This window comes from Mesoplodon mirus (assembly GCF_964341445.2).
Source record: "Mesoplodon mirus genome assembly, chromosome: 5".
NCBI classification, from domain to species: Eukaryota; Metazoa; Chordata; class Mammalia; order Artiodactyla; family Ziphiidae; genus Mesoplodon; species Mesoplodon mirus.
The window spans coordinates 185,797,964-185,819,622 of NC_138980.1; the positions used below are offsets into that span (position 1 = coordinate 185,797,964).

The 21,659-nt window shown below is 57.4% G+C and overlaps 1 gene segment (V, D, J or C); it reads right to left on the reverse strand.

Moving 5' to 3' along the window:
• LOC309803787 (Ig alpha-1 chain C region-like) overlaps positions 1 to 21,659 on the reverse strand; it is a 158,297-nt gene that overhangs the window by 11,413 nt on the left and 125,225 nt on the right.

Sequence of the window (21,659 nt, forward strand, 5' to 3'; positions counted from 1 at the left end):
TGTGTCTGTTCATGTGTATCAGTAGGTGTATCTGTGTGTGTTCATTTGTATGTGTTCATGTCTCTGTCCCCATGTGTCTGTGTCCGTGTGTGTGTCCATGTGCGTCAGTGTGTGTCTGTGTGTCCAACTGTCCATCTGTGGGGTGCAGCTGACAGGGAGGAGTTGGCTGCAGGAGGAAGCCATGTGGGGCGACGGGTGGGTCCAGGGACCCAGGTATGACGGGGAAGGGTTTGGGAGTGGCCTGGGAGCGAGGGCCTCGGGAGGCCACCTGTGAGTGTGTGTGAGATGCTACCAGCGGTTGGCAGTGCCGTGTGACTTGGGTGGGTGTGGAGCCCTGGCACCAGTGGGTATGACAGTGTGAGGGTGCGTGCGAGGGCTGGGAGCTTCCCTGGACCGATCAGGGTGGAGTGAGGCTGAGCAGCAAGATGGGGACACTGGGTCCCGACCCTGGCCTGGTGTAACCACGCAGGTAGGATGGGGGGTCAGAAGGCAGGGGTCAGAGGAGTGGGCTCCGCACTGGACCCTGTGCACGGTTGGCCCATTTGTGCCCAGGAGGTGACAGTGGAGGGACCTGTGTGTTGGTGCCAGTGCGGGGGTCTGACTCGGCCCGTGTCTCTACCTGGAGGGCCTGTGTGTGCGGCTGGACTTGGGAGCCTGGGGGCTTGTCTGTGTCCAGAGGGGCTGGCGGGAGGCTGGAGGTGGAGGCTGAGGAGCTCCAGGAGAGGCTGGGGTCTCTGTGGTCCCTCCCCTAGGACCACTCTTGGGCTCTTAGGGCTCCTTTGACTGGGTAGAGTCCATAGTGGGGTGGTGGGGAGGGCGTCTAACACAGACGGCGATGCTGGACAGAGCCGCGCCTCAGCCCCAGCCCCCACCCCGTGCTTCCCTTTCCTCGGTGCCAAGACACCGGTCCCTGCCCCACAGCTCCCCAAGGACGGGCACGCCCAGGGCTCTGACCAGGCACTGGAGTGTTTATTGACAATGGATGGAAGGTCTGGCCGGCCCCCTCCCCCGCCCCAGCAGGCTGGAGCCCTGGGATGGGGGGAGGGGGGAGGCCAGGCATCATTTACCAAGGTCGATGGACATGGATTTCTCGACCGTCCTCGAGCTGGGCAGCGCCTCGTGCGCCACCTGGCAGGTGAAGTTGCTTTTCTGCTCCCAGTCGGCCCCCCTGACCACCAGGTGGCTGTAGATGAAGAAGGCGGGGAAGGCGGACACGGAGTTGCGGACCTTGTGGGGCCTCGTGCTGGTGTACTGGTCCGCCTGCATCAGGGCGCCGTTCTGCAGCCACCGCACGGAGATGTCCGCGGGGAAGAAGTTCTGGATCAGGCAGGTGAGGGTGACCTCGCCCTCGGTCCTGAACTCCTTGGGTGGTGGGAACACGTAGACCTCGGGAACCATACGCTTGCCTGCAGACAGGTGTGCGGTCAGCCAGGCTCCACCTGGGGGGCCCGCCCACCTCCCCTCAGCCTGCGGCTCACCAGGGCCCTTGGAGATGGAGCGCAGGATCTCCTTGGGTAGGTGTGGGTGGGTCACTTTGCAGTAGTAGGTCTCGCCCTCAAGCCAGTCACTGACTTCCACCGGCAGGGTGGACGTGACGGTGACCGTCCCGTTGAAGTGAGTCTTGGTGACGAGCGTGTCTGGATCCACTCGATCCTTTTTCTCCGTGGACCAGGTCAGTGTCATGTCCTTGTCGCTGGCCAGGTCCACCACCAGGCAGGTGATCTTGGGTGACTTGTGGACGTACAGGTCGAGGGGCGTAGGTGGGCTCAGGTAGGTGCTCACACCACGGGGCTTGGACTCGGCTGTGTGTGGGAGGGGCTGAGTGAGGCTGAGTGTGCCCTCCTCTCTGAGTCCCCAGCGGCTGGGTGTTGGCGTGGGCGAGGGCCATACCTGTGCACCTGCGGGCGTGGTTGTCGTAGGTGAAGCCATAATAGGTGACCCGGCAGGTGTAGGTGATTTGGGACACCCACTGGCCCTGTGTGATGTTGAGCTCGCTGTAGGTGGAGGCCAGTTGGCCCTCCACCCTTTCGGGGCCGGTGTGCGGGAACACGTCTGTGGCCTCACGCCCGTCCACCAACCAGGTGACCTTGATTTTGCCTGGGGTGTAGCCGGAGATGCGGCACAGGAGCTGGATGGTGGTATGGGTGTCCCCACGGGGGTCGCAGGAGGAGTAAAAGAGCTGCACGGTGGGGTTGGTGAAGTTCTTGGCGCACCCTGGCGGCAGAGGCAGCAGGAGTGGGGTTGGCCTCTCCGAGCCCCCAGCCCTTCCTCCCTGTCCCTCCTGCCCGGCCTCCCCCTCCCCCTCTGGCTGTCTCGCGGGCTGGCCCAGACGTGGCTCACCAGTGACGGCCTTGGTGGCGGTGGTGTTGGACGCAGCGTGAGCCACACGGCAGGTGAACGTCTGCTTGGACCACTCGCCCGAGACTGTCACCTGGCTGCTGGTGGTGTAGAGGCTGGACTGCACGTTTTGGACGGCAGGGAAGGTCAGGGTGCTCCTGTTCAGGGGCGCTGTGTCCCAGGTCATGGCCACTGGCCCCGGGAAGTAGCCCGTGACCAGGCAGCCCAGCGTCACAGAGGTGGCATTGGTAGCGCTTGTGCACAGGAGCGCAAGGGGTAGACAGATGGGCCGTGGATGGATGCTGTGGGGACAGGACGCGGGTCAGTGCTGGCCTCAGGACCGTCACCCGTATGTGCCAGGCTAGCTGCTGGCTTTGGAGGGTGGGCTGTGGGGTGGAGGTGGGGAGGTCCAGTGCAGGGAACACCGGGACTCTGCTCCGGCTTTGGGGGACCGATGGCTCCTCCTGGGTCCTTTCCTCATCTCCTGATTCCACTAGGGACGCCCTCCAGTGAATCCTTGTGCCCCTGCAGAAGCAGTGGCTGTCACTGCCCTTGGCCAGGACTCCTGCCCTCAGCCCCAAGTGGGTGGACACGGGGCTCTTGCGTGGAGGTGCTAACCCACTCCCTGAGGTGGAGGCTCAGAGCCCGTAGCCCTCTGTTGGCACCCGGGGACCCAGGGAGAACCGCCCCCCCAGCCCAGGAGTTACCGGCCTACTCTCCTGCCCCCACTCATAGACCCCCACTGGAGATCAGGGACCCTGAGAACCCCAGTAGCCACCAGTCTGTCCCCTCTGCCCCACCCATAGCCCTGGGAACACAGGCCTGGGACACAGAGACCCCCAGGATCACCAGGCTGCTTTCCCACTCCTAACCCTAACTCAGACCCCCATCGGGGATCAGGGAGACCTCCAGGAACCGTCACGCTGGCCCTTCTGCTCCAAACCAAAGACCTCATAAGGGCCTGGGGATCCACAGGACCCCACTTCCCAGGAATCACCTTGTGTCCCTGCCCCACTCCAAAGTCCCTGTGGGCTTGCTGTGGGCGGATCCACGTGCCACCCACTGGACCCCTGCTACCTGCAGCCGTGGGTCAGCCTTCAGGTCCCTGAGCTGCTTTGCCATGGCTGCCCCTTCACCCCACCCTTCGGCTGACCAGCCCAGGCCCCCTGCTGCTCTACCCACCCTGCTGCCCCCCCAGGGGAGGCCGATTACAGGCCCCATGGAGAGAGGACAAAGACCCCTCAGAGCCCCCCTCAGTCCCCCTCCTCAGCCCTTCTCAGGCTCCTCTGGTTCCCATGCCTGTCTGCACATCCCCTGGCCTTGGAGCTCCGGACCCCAGCCCATCCCGGCTCTGTCTTCCACCTGACTCTATTCTGCCGGCTAGCCCAGCTGAGCACAGCCCAGATGACCTTGTGTCAGGACAGCTGAGACCAGCTGAGACAAAGCAGCTCGCGAGTACAGCCCAGCACCCCCTAACGAGTCCTGAGCATTTCAAGTCAGCTCAGCCCAGAACAGCCTGCCTTGATCCAGCCTGGCCCGCTTCAGCCCCTGACATCCCAACTCAAGCAAAGCAACTCATCTGAGCTGCGTCCACGTGGTTCATTTTAGTCCAATTTAACTGACTGAGCAAAGCTGGCCAGGATGACCCCACAGCCCACTCCACCCAGTTAATCCAGCTCAACCCAGCCCAGTCCAGCCCAGCTCAACCCAATGTAGCCCTACTCAGCTCAGCCCAGCCCAGCTCAGCCCAGCCCAGCCTAACCCAGTTCAGCCCAGCTCAGCCCAACTCAGCCCAGTTCAGCCCAGTTCAGCTCAGTTCAGCCCAGTTCAGCCCAACTCAGCCCAATTCCACCCAGTTCAGCTCAACTCAGCCCAGTTCAGCCCAGTTCAACCCAGTTTAGCTCAGCTCAGCCCAGTTCAGCTCAGCTCAGCTCAACAAAGCCCAGCTCAGTCCAGTTCAGCCCAGCTCAGTCCAGTTCACCCCAGTTCACCCCAGGTCAGCTCAGTTCAACCCAGTTCAGCTCAGCCCAGCCCAGCTCAGCATAGTTCAGCTCAGCCCAGCCCAGTTCAGCCCAGTTCAGCTCAGCTCAGCCCAGTTCAGCCCAGTTCAGCCCAGTTCAGCACAGCTCAGCCCAGTTCAGCCCAGCTCAGCCCAGTTCAGCCCAGTTCAGCTCAGTTCAGCCCAGTTCAGCCAAGCTCAGCCCAATTCCACCCAGTTCAGCCCAGCTCAGCCCTGCTCATCCCAGTTCAGCTCAGCTCAACCAAGCCCAGTTCAACCCAGTTCATCCCTGCTCAGCCCAGTTCAGCCCAGCTCAGCCCAGTTCAGCCCAGCTCAGCTCAGCCAACCCTAGCTCTGCCCCACCCCTCCGGGGTAGGCAAGCTCAGCAGAGAAGAGCCCAGCCCAGCGCATTCAGCCCAGGTGAGCCCAGATTGCCCCTTTTATCCCACCTAACTACGCTACTTGGGCCCCACTCAGCTGAGCCCAGTTTCTTCTGACAGCCCAGCTCAGTCCAGCAGAGTCCAGGTCCACCTAGTTCATCTGAGGACAGCCCAGCTGAGCCAACCTAGGATGGTTGAGTCCTGAGCTCTGCTCAGTTGGGGCAGCCTGCTCCCTCCCTGTCTATCCAAAGCAGCCTCGTCCAGGACAGCCCAGCTCGGCTCCACTGGCCCCACTGAGGACAGCCTCTCTCTAAGCCCACTTCACCTGGCTCAGTCCACCCAGCTTGGCCCAGAATCCCCTTGGCTCAGGGCAGCCCAGCTCACTTTAGCTCAGTGCACAGTCCCGCATGGCTGAGGACAGCCCTTCTGGCCAGTGTGGCCCAGCTGAGGCTGGGTTAGTTCATCTCCCTCCACAAAACTCCATCCACTCAAGCCAAACTTGGCCCAGCCCAGCCCTGCCTGGCCTACCCTCGTCAGGCTGGCTCAGGCCAGCCCAGCTCAGGCCAGACGATGTGGGCCCAGGCCTGCCTGCCATGTTGGCCAGCCTAGGGACTGAGCCCCACTGCTTCCCCCTGACCCTGGGCTGGCTGTCACCGTTTTTACTGGTTGTAGGCAGATCCACGCTCAGCCCAAGGTCCACGCCCTGTGTGTGACTCTTGCCCTGGCCCTGACCTGTCTGAGATTCTCGGCCCCTTGTTCTTCTCCAGGTCGGCTTCGAGTGCTCTCTTACTTCCCTGTGTCCCCATGCAGGGGGTGGGGACAGCTGCGAGACAAGCAGGGACCCAGAAGCTGGGTCCCCACTGGGCGGACAGTCCAGGTGTCTTCTCCCAGCAGTGGTCTGGGCAGCTCCAGCAGCGGGGTGCCTGAGGGGCTGGGGTCTTCTGTCAGGTGCCGTGGCTGGTGTGGCCCATCTGGCCCGTGGTGGCCGTCTGCAGGCTCCCAGGATAGGCTCCCCGATGAGGTGAATGGTTAGGAAGCATTGCTGTTATTTTTATGTCCAGACAATAGGGCCTGGGGCGGGGCGGGGCGGGGGGCGAGCGCTGCCTCAGTGCTCTCAGCTAAAAATGGGGTGGGAACCCCCAGGGGCCTCGGCAGCCCTGGAAGTTCCCTTCTCTCTCTCTGTTCTCGGGAAGTCGACCCAGTGACAGCCGGTCTCAGGTGAGGCTCCTCACTGTGGCCTCTTCCCTGGCCTCTGCCACCCGGCTCGTGATCTCCTTCCCTCGATGCCACGGGCTGACTTGGTGAGCAGCCGGCACACACTGTGGTCACCACGATGGCCCGGGAAGGGAGAGGGCACCAGGCACCGCCACCACTGCCCCCGAGGCGGCCCATGAGGGACGGTCCTGGCCGTTTTGTGCTTGAGAAGTTGAGGCCCACGTGGCCTAGGTGCCTGCTGTGGAGCACGGGGCTTTCTGAGCAGCGGTCTGGGGGCCGGCCCGGTGGGGCGGCCCTGGGTGCGAGTGTGAGAGGCTGTGGGTCCAGCTGGTCCTCTGGTGGCTTCCTGGGCACCCTGCCGGCCGGCAGTCTCATCCACTGTCTGCGAGCCAGCCTCCTGATCGCTGTCCTGCAGCTGGGCTCCCATCGGGGCTGCGACTGGGCTGTGTGGCCGGCAAGGGCTGGCAGGGGCCTGTGGGGAGGTGGGACATGGCTGTGAGCTTGGCAAGACCTCTGTAGCCACCGGACCCTGGGGTGTACCATGCCACCCTGTGCTGTTGTTGTCCATCAAGGTGTGGGGACCACAGAGTGGCCTTCGTAGAGGTGCCCACAGCATTCGACTCTGGTCTGTTGGGGCAGCCAGTCTACCATTGACGCTCCACGGGCATGTGCTGAGCCAGATGATGTGCTGAGTCTCGGCCTTGCCTCCATGCTGTGGATGTGTCCTGCAGGCCCGTGTGTCCCTGGAACCCCCCAAAGGCCCAGGTGCACACACAGGGAAGACCCCGAGAACTTGCAAGCTAGCTCATCAGCATGGGCTCCCGGGAGGTGACATGCAGTCTTCGGAGGGGGAGACGGCAGGACCCGTCCCCTGGGCCCAGGACTCCCAGGGCCGCCGCACGCAGGGGGGCTGTGCAGAGGTGAGCTGGCAGGCCTGCATGCTCAGGGGAGGATCTGGGCCTCTCGGAAGACCCCAGAGGGGCTGCTGGATGGCTGGGGAGGGGCCCCGAGGCCCCCAGGACAGATCGTCCTGGTCTGTCCCGCCCCACCCTTGGCCCCAGGGACAGATGCTGCATGGCAGGTGCAGGGGGAACGCCGAGTTCCCTGGAAGGACTCAAGGTTCTGAGAGAAACCACAGGGCAGGCAGAGCCCCACTGTGGAGCCTCCTGCCAGGTGGTGCCCGGCCCTGCGGCCTGTACGGTGTGAGTGTGTGGGGCTGGGGGCTTGGCCCGGCACCCCCTGCACTTCCTGCCCAGCTGTGGGCGTTCAACACTGAGGCCTTGTGCCCAGCCGGCCTCTCCCCCAGCTCTACCCTAGCACCCCAGGAGCCACTGGGCTGCCGGCACAGGGGCAGGGAGGGTAGGGGGGATGAGCCCTTGGTGCTGGAGGAGACTGGCTCCTGCGCCTGCTCAGCTGCAGGAAGGTAGCCAGGACCTGGCCAGACAGCCTGGGACGGGTGGACGTTCAGCCAAGGCAGTGTGAGGTCCCTCTGAGGCTGGGCCTCCCTGTAAGGGCCTATGGGGTAGCCAGGGGCCAATGCTGGCTCCGGCCAGTGGGTTGCTTGGAGGGAAGGCCAAGCTGCAGATGTTTCTGACCAGGACACTAACTGGGTGGCAGCATTAGCCTCCAGATCCCTCAGACTCAGCCAGGGGCTCACTGCCCTTGGTACCCATGGTGGGGGCTAGGCTCCAGAGTTCTCCTGGACAGTGAGACCAGCTGACCCCCTTGTTGTCCTTGGTTGTGGCCCCAAACATGGGCCCAAAGATGCTTCAATCCCCCCTCCCCGGCTTCCGTCCCCCAGGGCAGGCCTGGCTCCACTGCTGCCTGCTCCCTCTTGGGGCTGGCCCACCACCACCCAGGCCTCCAGACGTCCTCCACCCCAGGGAGGCCCCGCCTCTCCAGCTCCGTGCCTGTCTTCCCAGCAAGGACGCTGTCATCACACTCTCTGAAGTGTGCAGTGTGTTGTCTCTCTTCTAATTTAAATGCTCCCGTTACTAATGAGCTGAAGTATCTCTTCAGAGACTTGGGAGACATTTGGACGCGTCTGTCTCTGATCTCATCCTGCTTTCTGAAGAGTTTCTTGGCGAGTTCCTGGGAATTTGCAAGGCAGTCATCTCTAGGCGCCTGCCCCTTGCTAGTTTTAACCTTGGGATAAACGTCTCCTGGTCAACCCCCTGGTTGTTAATGCTGCTTATTGAGCCCTCCTTTAACAGAAGTTCTTGATTTCCACGTGGCAGATTCATCAGCTATTTACCCTATAGCTTGCACGTTTGGAGGCCGCCGTGTGAGCCTCCTGTGGCTGCAGTAACAAAGGCCCACAAACTTAGTGGCTTAAACCACAGAAATGGACTCTCACCCTCTGGAAGGCAAGAAATCCAAAAACAAGGTGTTGGCAGTGCCAAGCTGCCCTGAAGCCTCCAGGGCAGGGTCCTTCCTGCCTCTTCCAGCCCCTGCTGGCTACCTATATCACTCCAGTCTTTCCTCCACTTTCACATGGCCATCTGCCCTGTGTGTCATCTTCTCCTGTTATAAGCCACTGGACTTAACAATGCTTCTGAAATCTCGTGTGATCTAATCCCAAGATCCTTAACCTAATTACATTTGCAGGGACCCTATATCCAGACAAGGTCACATTCTGAAGTTCTGGGTGGACATACATCCCACCAGGCTGTTGCTGTGACTGTGCTCTGCCAGCCTTGCTAGTCCATTTCCTTTCAGCTATATTTAAAGTTAGCCTTTCAGATGTAAGTGTTTGATCCCAGCAGGCTCCACCACCACCCACTGTGCATATGGTGTGGAGTAGAAACCCAGGTTGAAGTTCTCCATGGAAGAAGCCAGTTTCCCCCCCACCTCAGAAGCTTTCCCGCTGCCTGAAGGCGCCACCCTCATTGTAGTCCACGTTCCTAGGAACGACCAGGCTATCTCTGAGTGCTCCCCTATCCCTTGGGTCTGGTAGTCTGTGCATGAGCACCATCCTTTTCAGTGATGGTTTTGTGTATGTGTTAACATTCAGGGGGACAGTCCCCCTGAAACCCCTCATCCTGTGCTTTTATTTTTCAAAATGGTCTAAGCTGTAAATGGATCTCACAAACAAAACAAAGAAACAAACAAAACCAACCCAGCTGGAATTTTGGTTGGGAGTACACTGTACTTCTTAGTCTGGGAGATAGATGACACTTTAATCTAACATGTCATTCTTTCCTTGACCAGTGTATCTCTCCAGCCATTCAGATTTCTTTTATATCCTTGAATAGAGTTCAATTTTTTTCTCAGAGGTCTTGGGCGTTCTTTCCCAGGTTATTCCTCCCATTGCTGTGACTTGTGCTCGGCTTTCTGTTACATTTTCTAGTAGGTTTTTGCTGACATAGAGGAACACAGCTGCTTTTGGTAAGTTGGTCTTGCATGGAAATTGTCCCGCTTTTCTTGTTAGTTCTAACAGTTTGTCTGCTGATTGTGTTGGCTTTTCCTTGGAAATGATCACATCATCTACAAATAATACCTCCTTCACATCTTTCCTTTCAATCTTAACAGCCCTGTTTCTTTTTCTTGTCACGTAGCATTGGCCAGGACCTCCAATAATCTATTAAATAAATATTTTCCAAACTGTTTTGACCACAATCTTTGTAAAAAAAGTGTCTTATATTATAATCTAATTCACATACACACATTATTTATATGTAACATATATTATGTATATTTATGTAACTGAAACAAAATTTTCATGAAAATATTTACCCTTGTTATGTACAATGCATAGACTTTTTTCTTTGTTTATTAAAGAGAGCTGCTGTAACTGTCTGATTTGATTTCACAATGCACAAATAGTTAAGCACATATCTGAGAAGCACTGCAAAATAGTGTGACAGAAGTGACAGGCGTCCTTGCTGTGTCCCTAATCTTATGGGAACACCTCTTAAAGTTTGTCTATCAAGTGTGTTCACTGTAGCTTTATTCCTTCTTTCCTACATTCTTTTGGGTTAATAAGTACTTCTTAGTACTTATTAGTTAATACTTAGTACATAGTAAGTACTTTAAGTACTTATTCCATTCTAACTTCTCTGGGGACTTCCCTGGTGTCTCAGTGGTTAAGAATCAGCCTGCCAATGCAGGGGACATGGGTTCAATCCCTGGTCCGGGACGATCCCACATGCCGCAGAGCAACTAAGCCCATGTGCCACAGCTACTGAGACTGCACTCTAGGGTCCATGCACCATAACTACTGAAGTCTGCTCACCTAGAGCCTGTGCTCTGCAACAAGAGAAGCCACCGCAATGAGACACCCGTGCACCACAATGAAGAGTAGTCCCTGCTCAAGAAAGCCCACGCGTAGCAATGAAGAGAAAGCCCATGCGTAGCAACAAAGACCCAATGCAGCCAAAAATAAGTAAATCAATAAATGTATAAAAAAAAAAGGAAATGAAAGAGGCATGACAACTGAAACAATGTGTGATCTAGGATTTCCTTTTTTTCTTTTCTTTTTTTTTTTTTTTTTTTTTTTTTGCGGTACGCGGGCCTCTCACTGTTGTGGCCTCTCCCATTGCGGAGCACAGGCTCCAGACACGCAGGCTCAGCGGCCATGGCCCACGGGCCCAGCCGCTCTGCGGCATGTGGGGTCTTCCCGGACCGGGGCACGAACCCGTGTCCCCTGCATCGGCAGGCAGACTCTCAACCACTGCACCACCAGGGAAGCCCTAGGATTTCCTTTTTCAAAAAAAATTTCTCTGTTGACTTTTAATAAATTTATATTTATTTATTTATTTATTTTTGGCTGTGTTGGGTTTTTGTTTCTGCGCAAGGGCTTTCTCTAGTTGCGGCGAGCGGGGGCTACTCCTCATTGCGGTGCACGGGCCTCTCACTGTCGTGGCCTCTGCTGTTGCAGAGCACAGGCTCCAGACGTGCAGGCTCATTGGTTGTGGCTCACGGGCCCAGTTGCCCCGTGGCATGTGGGATCTTCCCGGACCGGGGCATGAACCCGTGTCCCCTGCATCGGCAGGCAGATTCTCAACCACTGCGCCACCAGGGAAGCCCCTCTGTCGACTTTTTAGATAAGCCTCTTTGCATATGGATTCAGTGAATATGCTGTGCATCCTGAAGGCATCACAATGAACTTAGATTAAATAGTTGACTACCTCACATACGTCGTTAGAGCCTTGAGGAAGCACAGTTTCATTTATGACCTCATCTTTTGGGCTACTGTCATATAGTTTGCATCTGTACCTATTATAAATCCCACAACACTCTGTTAATAATTTTTACCTTAAACAATCAATTATCTTTTTAAGAAGCCAAGAGAAAAAAGATTAGTTTTTGCACTTGCATATTTTCCATCTCTGATGCTCGCCTTTCCATCCTGTAGATCCGAGTTTCCATTTGGTGTCATTTCCTTTCAGCACAAAGATTTTCTGTTAGCCTTTCCTTTACTGCAGGTCTCTTGGAAATGCACTCCCTCGGTTTTTGTGTATCTAAAAATGTCTATTACATATTCATTTTGGAACGATATTTTCTCTGGATATAGAATTCTGGGTTGAAACTCCCCCCTTCTATTGTTTCCTGGTCACCATTTTTTCTGACGAGAAGCCAGATGTAGTTTGTTCCCTGTATGTCGGTGTTCTTTCTCTGGCTGCTATCAAGACATCTTCTTTACCTTTGGTCTTCGTCAGTTTGCACAATGTGTCTCAGCATGGCACATCATGTTGTATTTATGGTTAGGAACTGGCTGAGCTTCTTAAATCTGTAAATTGATATTTTCATCACATTGGGAAATTTTGCTTTTTATCTCTTCAAAGACTTTTTCTGCCCCATTCTATCTCTTGTCCCTTTCTGGGACTCCAAAATTTTATGTATTTTCAAATGTTTCATAGTGCCTCATAAGACATTGAGTCTCTTTTCTTTTTTTGCAATATTTTTCTTTCTGTTCTTTGGATTGGATTAAAAGAACATTTTATTGATATATAAAATATATAGGTATTATATATGATCTATGTATTATATATAAATATATTTTACATACATAATACATTAGAATATCTATAATAAATATAGAATGTCTCTATATTGAAATGTAGTTTTCTGACCTTTCTTTTGCTTTCTCCAATCTGCTGTTAAGCTCATCAAGTGACTTAAAAAATTCAGAATTGTACTTTCTAGTTCTAGAATTTTTATTTGGTTCTTGTAGATAGTTTAAAATTTTCTGTAGAGGTTATCTAGACACTCATTATGAGCATATTTTCCTTTAAGATCTCTGAACATATTTATAATAGCTGCTTTAATGTCCTTGTCATAATTGGGTCTGTATCTGGGTCATCTTTGGATCATTCTCCATTGACTATTTTGTATTTTGACCATGGGTCACATTTTCTTATTTCTTTGCACATTTAGTAATTTTTTTTTTTTTTTGCGGTACGCGGGCCTCTCACTGTTGTGGCCTCTCCCGTTGTGGAGCACAAGCTCTGGACGCGCAGGCTCAGCGGCCATGGCTCACGGGCCCAGCCGCTCCGCGGCATGCGGGATCTTCCCGGACTGGGACATGAACCCATGTCCCCTGCATCGGCAGGCGGACTCTCAACCACTGCGCCACCAGGGAAGCCCCGTTTAGTAATTTTTGAATGTGTGCTGGGTGTGGTGGATGAAGTATAATCCAGAGTATGGATTTTGTACTCTTCCTCAGAGAAGTATTGATTTTTTTTGTCAGGAGGCAGTCAGCTTGACTGGATTCCAAAACCTGTCTGCCATGGGATTCTTTCTGTGGTTGGCAGTAGCTAATGTCTCCTCAGTTCTTTCAACCTCCTGCTTGTGGTTTTTCCCAGGCCCTCTGGAGTTTCCCCTACACATGCACAGGTAAGGGGACAGTCAAGGATTTGAGCAGAGTGTACATACAGAATTTGGGGGTTCCCCTTCTGTGGCTCCCTCCTTTTATGGACATCTCCCCTTAATTTCCAGCTGCCCTTGCAATGCAGCCCTGCATCCCATGATCTGACCCCTCGAGCCAGTGTGACTACAGTTCCTGTTCATGTTCTAGTTGTACCTGGTACCTGGTAAGGGTACATCCTCAGAGAAATATTTCAAGGGGATCATTTTCTCCTGTGTCTGCTTGCTTTCGGTCATTCCCCAGTGCCTTCAACTCCTCTTTTAAACCAGTTCCCCCCTCACCCCCCCCCCCGCCGCCAGGGCTTATAATTGCTATTTGAAAGGGATTAGTCTGGCCCAAGCTGCCTCACCTGTGGTGGAGTCAGAACTACTTTCTCTGATGTGGTTTTTCATTTTCATTTCCCTCGCAACCAGTCTGGTTCCTTTCAAATGTTTGAGGGCTCTTTGGACAATTTTTTTTTTTTTTTGGCGGTACACGGACCTCTCTCAGTTGTGGCCTCTCCCATTGCAGAGTGGGGCACGAACCCGTGTCCCCTGCATCGGCAGGCAGACTCTCAACCACTGCACCATCAGGGAAGCCCTGGACATCTTTTGTGAAACATCTGTTTAATTCTCTTTACCACTTCTCTACAGAATTGTTTGATTTTTCTGATTGATTTGCAGGAGTTTGCTATATATTCTGGATCTGTTTCTGTGAGTTGTATATGTTAATAGGAGAAATTGTGAAAGACTTGGAAATGGACCAAAGGGTTACTCCTTGTGTCTTCGGTGGAAAGCAAGGCATTGTCTTGCACACCCTTCAAGGTAATCTTATTCTACGGGCTCTATGATTTTCATTATCTTTGAGCTACTTCACAACTCTGTAAGCCATGGATAATTGATGGCAATGCAAATTCTCTTTTCTGGAAGGACGATTGATTCCTCTCCGCCTCCTATGTATAAACTCATTTCAGCATCCTTGATTCAACTATATACATGTAGTACTTTGAATTCTACTTTGAAGTGGGTGTAAACCATTAATTGAGTTAAATAAAATTGTGAGATGTGTTCTTTATGTATCTGTGTGAGAGTCATCATCAGACCATGTTTTGAAACCTATCATGTCACTGACATCTGCTCCCACTTGGCCCCACGTATCCTGGGTCCAGAAGTTCTGTGGCCAGGAGGGCAGGAGACCAGGTGTTGACAAGCAGACCCAAGGCAGCCACACCATTCCTCCAGGGCTCCGCTTCAGGGTGCTACCCCCAGGGGAGTTCACCCTGGCCCCGAGACTGGGCTGTTTCTTCTGTTGTAGGGCCTCATGCTCCAGCTTTCCATTCATAGCACTTATCCTGATGGTCCTTACGTCACTGTTTGTGGAATGATTTACTGGATGCCTGCCTTTGCCCTGCTCCCTCCTGTCCTTGAGGCCAGAGGCCACATCTGTGTTATTCACCACGGGGTACTCAGTGCCCAACGATGATGGCAGGGTTGCCGTCGGGTGAGTAGTTTGTCTGGTAGATAAATGGACGCCCCTTCACAGGACGTCCAGAGCTTCTGTCTCTCCAAACACCTCCAGGCTGGAGGGATGTCCTCAGGCAGCCTGTCCCCGAGGGCAGGAATCGGATGAGGAGGGTGCTGTCGAGTCTCTCTACGGGGTAGTGGGGGCAGTGGAAAGAACATGAGCTTTGGCTCCGGACGCAGATGAGGCCCTGGCGTCTCCCCAGAGGCAGGGTGTCCTCTCGGGCAGGGGCTTCCATGGTAAGATTGTGACAGTGACCCCCGCCTCTTGGGGCGCTGTGAGTGCGAAAGGAGAGGAAGTCCCTGTAAGGGTCAGAGTCACGGCCCCACTCAGCTGGTCACGGTCCCACTCAGCCGGGCCCTGCGTTCCGACATCGGTCTGGGCGTCGCTGTGGAGGTATTTTGTAGAGGTGGTAAACATCTACAGTCAGCGGGCTCCAAGTAGATGAGATGCCCCTGCATGATGTGGGCGGGCCTCTTCCAACCAGGGGAGGACAACAAAATTGAGACTTCCTGGAGAGGAAGGAATTCTGCCTCAAGACAGCAGCACCGACTCCCGCCTGAGCTTCCAGCCCGCTGGCCTGTCCCACAGATTTCAGAACTGCCAGGCAACCCTGCACAAACATGAGAGCCAGTTCCTTGAAAGAAATCCTGTTGTCTCTATATGTCGATATATGTATGTCATCTATATCTATGTCTATCTTTAGCTGAGTTTTAGCTCTGTCTATAGATGTACATATATACATATAGAGCTATATCATATGTATGTATGTATCTATTATCTGTCTATCATCTATCATAGATCTATCATCAATCATCTATCTATCATCTATCTATCTATATCTGTCATCTATGTTCTATTGGTTCTGTTTCTCTTGAGAACCCTGACTAATAGTCTCTGAAAACCCTGTAAAAGTCAGGACACCGTGTGCACGACAGATGTGGTTATTACATTTGTGCTTGTTGTCGAGTTTACTTCACTCAGTGGCATTTGAGGGTGGCTGTATCAGCCAGCTTTCACTTGGATGCACTGTGATCATAGCCCCCAGGTGAACAGGCTACGATGTCAGGGTCTATTTCTCTCTCGCTGCCGTGTTTGTTGCAGTTTGTCTGGGCTTCTCTGTTCTGGGATCCAGGACAAAGGAGCAGGTGCTTTCTGGAACTTGCCAATGTCAGGGCAGAGGGACGGAGCAGTGGTGGTCTGCACAGTGGACACTCCAGTGCATGCTCCTCAGCTGACGCAGAGCCAATGTGTGCTGAGTGTCCTTGTCCCCCAGGACAGAACCACAGAGGGTGGGCCGTGAGTGGTGGGGACAGTCATCGATGTACCCCCAGGATGAAGACACACTTGAGGAGCCCAGAGCCAGCTGCCTGACATCTGGGCCACCTCATCCTGTGCACTGTGCCCTCCTGGGTCTGTCTGTGTCACTGACGCTGCAGGCACCTTGCTTGGTCTGGTTCTCCCCACACCTGGCCGTGGGCAAGTTCTACAGCCCCCACTGGCCTCTCCCCCAGCCTGGTCCTCTGCAGCCTGCATTTGGAAAGAGCCCAGGGGTGACAGTGGGGGGGGGTGTCACGCAACCCCAAGTCATGCTGATGCTGTGACCAACTCCTCCACCTACCGGCCCCCAGCCCCAGCCCCAGCCCCTGCCCACATCCGTGCTGGTCGGGGCCGGGTCTGGGCAGGCCCTGGCTGTGACTTTACAATGGTGATCCCAGCCTGGACAGCAGGCTGACGGATCCACAGGGATGACGGGGAGACGGGTGCCCAGCCTGGTCCCTCTCTCGTGCTGCGACTCAGCCACGTCTGGGGGTGCCCGTAAGAGCCTCTTTGGGGAGGCCAGGCTGCACTCCCTGCGCCCTCCCCTGCAGGCTGACTGTCCCTGTGACTCTGGGCGGGCCTGGTGAAGTGGTAGCAGCAGGGCTCCACACGACCCCCAGTCCCGGCCTGGCCCGTCCCCAGGCCCGCCCCATGCAAGCTGAGCACACGTGGGGGCTTCAGCAGCACGCGTGCCCAGAGTCTTGCGTGCCTACACCCCACGGTGGCGGTGGCGGGTCCTTCCTGCATCTCACCAGCCCTGCAACTGCTCTGCCAGCCCACCAGGGTCCTGGGGGTGGGGGGCACCTGGCCAGGGGTTTCCTGTCTCAGGTCGTCCGGCTGCTCCAACAAGGCACCACACACATATGGACGGCAGACAGTTGCCCTCACTGTTCTGGGGGCTTGAAGTCCAAGGTCATGGAGCCGACAGGTTCGGTGTCTGGTGAAGGCCACTTCCTGGTTCACAGATGGCATCGCCCTGCTGTGTCCTAACGTGGAGAAGGACTGGAAGCTCTATAGGGTCCCTACAGGGACACTAATCCCACTCACAAGGGGTCACCTGATGACCTCATCAACCCCCCAAAGCCCACCTCCTAACGGCATCATATTAGAGGCTTAGGGCTTCAATGTATGAATTTTGGGGGAAATATTCAGTCCATTGCATCGCCTTCTCATCCCCTCCTCCACCCATACCAACCATTCTGTCTTGGACCCCACAGACACCACACCACGGACATCACACCACAGATGCCACAACGGGATTCCGAGTTCAGACTGACAGTGTCTCCCTTGGTGAGGGAGGAGGCTGGGACCGGGTGGTGGCCCAGGGGTGCAGGCGTGTGTGTGCGTGTGCAAGACACAGATGGAGGTGTGTGGTGGTGAGGTGAGACACTGACAGGTGTGTGTGGAGCTCATGGTCTGGGGGGGGCTCTAGGGGTCAGGAGGCAATGGGAGGCTGATCTCAGGCTCACACAGGGGCAGCCTGAGGGGCTCAAGGGCAGGCGTCGCCACTGGGCTTCGGGGTGCTCGGGGGGTATGGAGAAGTGAGGGATGCCGTGTGGTGTGGCACTGCTGGGGGGTGAGGGTGGGAGCCCTGGGGCCCAGTGTGGGGCAGTTCTCGAGGAGCCCAGAGGCAGCCGTGCCAGGTACGGTATTCAGTTAGGAGGCTGTGGGGGCGGCCCTCGTGTGACCACCCTGGCATTCCTGCGGGGCGGGCCGGCTAGCGGCTGATTTTTGGTCAGGGGGATGGAAATGAGGGACAGGGCCCAGGGCTGGGCAGGCTGTGCTGCCCTCAGGCAAGTTCAGCTTCTTGGTTACATGTTTAGGGGGACGGAAATGCTGGGTGTAGGGTGACCCCCAGGTCCATCACCTGGAGTCCCCATGGAGCCCAGCAGGCAGAGGGGCTCCTGTGCCAGCGTGCCCAGCGTGCCTGGTAGGGACCCCGAGGGCCAGATGTTCTCCTGGACACTGCTGTCCACGCTCGGCCGTCCTGTTTGCCGCCCCTCCTGGCCTCCCCGTTTGGTGCAAGGACCCCTGAGCAATGCAGTCCCTTCCCTGCATACCATTCTCTCTGTGTCAGCCTCTGTCTGTCTCTCTCTCCCAACAGGAAGCTGGCCTGGCACATTGGACGGCCTTGGGGAACAGTGTCCATGCTGACCAGACTCTGGCAGCCGGTCTGGGGGGCTGTCCTGCTGGTCCCCTCGCCCTGAAATGCTGCAACAAACACAAGCGCAGCTTCTAGCAGCCCGAGGCCGCGTCCCCGGGATGAGCCAGCCCCCCTGAAATGCCGGGCTGAGGGAGCCCAGCACGGCCAGAACCCGACCCAGACGCCGGCCCACTTTTTTGGAGCTTTTACTGAGAAGGGCCGACAGCTGTGGATCCTGACTCTGCCCTCTGGGGAGGGTTGTGTCTCCTCTGAGGTGGAATCACCAGGAGGGATGGGTCCCTGGTCTCTGTGAGGGCGGAGTCCTGACCCATCCCTGCATCCTTGCCCACCGGCGGGCACAGCGGCCTCATGGCATCTGCACGGCCACCCTTCCTGGTCCCTCACCGGAGCCCCTGGAGCCCCACTCCTGCTCTCCTGTGACACACTGGTCACCTCTGTGCAGCCAGCTGAGTTCAGTGCCCCCCGGACACCCTCCCCTCCTGCGGTCCTTCTCGCTGCCCAGTCTGTCCTGAGCGCTGAGCCAGGTCTGCCTCTGCTCCCCTTTGGCAGCCCCTCCCCACCGCTGCCCCTCCTGGCCTGGCTTCCTGGCCTTCCCTCCTGGTCCTCCTTTCTCACACCCAGCTCGGCTGTTTTGGGCTGAATTGTGTGCCCCAAATTCCAGTTTTGAAGCCCGGACACCCAGGACCTCAGAATGTAACTGTATTTGGAGATGGGGTCTGTAAAGATGTGATGATGCAAACTGGGGTCTCCAGGGTGGGCCCTAATCCAGGCTGACTGGCGTCCTTTAAAGAGGAGGACATTAGGACAGAGACACGCACCGAGGGACGGCCACGTGAGGACACGGGAGAAGACGGCGTCTACACAGCACGGAGACAGCCCTCAGGAGAAGACAGCCCTCAGGAGAAGCCAGCCCTGCACCTCCTGGATCTGGGATTCCAGCTTCCAGGGTGTCAGACAGTGATGTCTGTTGTCAAAGGCCCCCTGTGGTGTCTGTTACAGCCTCCTGTGCAGACACACCCAACACGTGCGACATCCCTGTGGCTCCCCCAGGCCCCTGGCTCGCCCCTGCGCCCACAGGCCAGGCGGGGACCCCAGGCTTGGGTGGTGTGTGGGGGAGACCGACTGTGGATTTCACGAGGGTAGGCGGCGTGCTAACCTAGGGAGACTTCTCAGCGAGCTAGGCGATTGTAAAGAACGCTTTATTGTCATTAAAAAAAATGAAGAGACAGCGAAGAGCATCAACGGGCTCCAACATTCAGAAAAGGAGAAACGCCTCCCAGGCTGCGGTGACCTGGACCTTCTTTTCCGTCCGGGGAGCAGCTCCTCCACATGTGGATGCTGACTGTGCTTTTCTGCAGAGACTGGAGAGTTGGTACTGGGCCCTGAGGCGGGGGCCCGGCGTCGGAGGCTGGCCCTACGCGGGTTGCGCCTCTCACCCCCACCCCGGTGCAGGCGGAGCTCCTGCTGTACGTGACTCAGGCCTTTGGCTGCAGGATGGGCTGGCCGTGCCTTCTGCCTTCTTCTCCGGGAGCCCCTCCAGCTCAGCCCGCGGGGCACCAGGTCAATAGTGTCCTCTCCGGGAGGCCGGTCTGGCTGGACCTTACCTCCTCCCGTGCTGGGGCTCCCGTGCCGGCCTCAGGCCCAGGACCTGCTCTGAGCAGCGTCCTCGGTGGAGGTGACCTGAGGGACTGTTAGCGGCACCTGCAGAAGGTCTCCTGCTGGGAGAGACGGGCGCTGAGGGGGGCGGTTTCCCTCCAGCATCTGTCACAGGCCCTCCTCCTGGGGACCCTGCATCTGGAGCCTGGCTGGGACAAGAGGCAGTGGGTGGTCCCTGTGCAGAAGCCCGGACGCCGGCCTCCTCCTCTTTCAGGGGGACCCCCAAGCCGACCCGGGCGTTCCCAGTGTTCCCTGGGGCCCCGGAGGTGTCCTGCGGGGACATCAGCTCAGGGTGGGCATCACGTGCAGTCCACTCAGGTCTGTGAGGGGGGTAGGGGGCAGGTTGTAGTGGCCATGAGACCAGAGGCCGGGAGAGCAGGTGAGGGTGCTCGTGAGCTCGGAGGCTGGCGAGGTCAGTGGGCGGAGGAACAGGCCTGGCACAGGCTGAGCGGCACAAGGGGATGGACGTGGTCCTACAGGTCTGGGGCGGCCCTGGACGCAGCCCGTCATGAGCACTAGGCGCCCTGGCCGATCATGTTTCTGTAGTCGGGGACGATCGTCTGCTTTAGCTCCACCACCGATGAGAAGATCCACTTCACCTGAGGGGCGGTGGGGGTGAGTGCAGGCTGGAGACCACCCAGGCTGCCCCCCAGGGCCTGACCCCCAGTCCCTGGGCCGATGGACAACGAGGGGTTCCAGTGGGGACAGGAGGCCATGATGGCGACAGTGAGGGAGAGTGTGGGACAATGAGGGAAGGTGAGGGACAGTCATGGAAGGTGTGGGGTCAGTGAGGGGACAGTGAGGGAACTTGAGGGACAGTGAGGGACCAGGGGCCAGGTGCAGACACAGTGGGGACCGCGAGGGCACAGCGGGGCCGACCCGCCCACCTTGAAGAGGGTCACGGTGGCGCTGTAGCACACGCTGAGCAGGAAGAGGGTGATGAAGATGGAGATGGTCGTCCACAGCCCGTCCAGCTCCCCGTCCTGGGCGTCAGCACAGGCCTCCTCCTCTAGGAGCAGTTCTGCACAGGGAGGGCGGGGTCAGTGCTGCGCCTGCCCCCGGGGGGCGGGGGGGGGGCGCTCATCGGGGACTCACAGCGCGGCTCCCACTGTGGCGCGGAGGTGGCGGGATGCCCCGGGTGGGCCGGGCAAGAGGCACCTGAGGACAGTTGCTGGGCACCAGCCCCAGCCCCCCATTCCTCCAGCCTGGGCCCCCGTCTCGGCCTGCCCAGTGTGTCCTGCTCCCTCTCCTGTGCTGTGTGCTGAGCTGGGGCCCTTGTGGGGAGGGTGCCTGGACCCCCTGGCAGGACAGTGGCTCAGGCCCTGGGCTCCTCTCCTGCTGGGGGCCAGACCCGGAGGGCTGGAGGGTCAGCAGAGCATGTGGGCCCTGCCCCTACTGGGCTCTGTCCCGTGGGTGTTGGAGGGTGGGGACCAGGCTGGGGTCTATGGTGAGGGCTCATGAGACCCAGCTCTGAGGTCGGGTGTGGGTCTGTGTGGCTGCCATGTGGGAGGGCCCGTGTGCAAGGCCCGCGGGTGTGCACGTGGTGTTGTGGTGTGTGCACTGCACACGTGTACGTGGGCAGGTGAGTGCATGTGGATGAAGGCAGTGGTGTGCCGGCTGGTGTGACTCAGTGGGGGGTCTGTTTTCAATGGCTCTGGGCTCGGTGTCCACGGGTGCGTGTGGAGGGTCCCCCCCGGGCACTCAGGGCCGCTTGCCTCTGCCCCTTTTGGGCACAGGGATGAGTGTCCCCACGAGTGCCAAGGCCTGGTCCCCGGCAAGGACAAGCAGGGTAGAGCCACCTGGCCTGAGGGGGGGGGCTGATCTCCCGTGCCCGACCGTGAAGGAGGGCCATCCCCCTACCCCGTGCCGCGTGTGGCCCCCGTGGGGCCCAGAACCGGCACGCGGACTCTGGAGCCAGGGACAGGAACATGGGGACGAGGACGGCCAGTGTCCCACAGCTTGGGCTGCAACAGGGGCGGGAAGAAGTGGGCACTCATTCTCCTGAGGGTCTCTGGTGGGCTTCTCTCGTTCCGGGCACACACTCGAGCCCCAGCAGCTGCTGGGTGGAGGGCGGCCGGAGCAGCTGTCGCCTCCAGGAGAGGCCCTCCCCGGCCTCGGGCAGCCCCCAAGCGGCCTGCGCAGACCCGCACACTCTGGGTCCGGCCCTGAGTGGGGTCAGCTCTCCCGCATTGCTGCTGACACCTGTGACCCAGAGCCGGG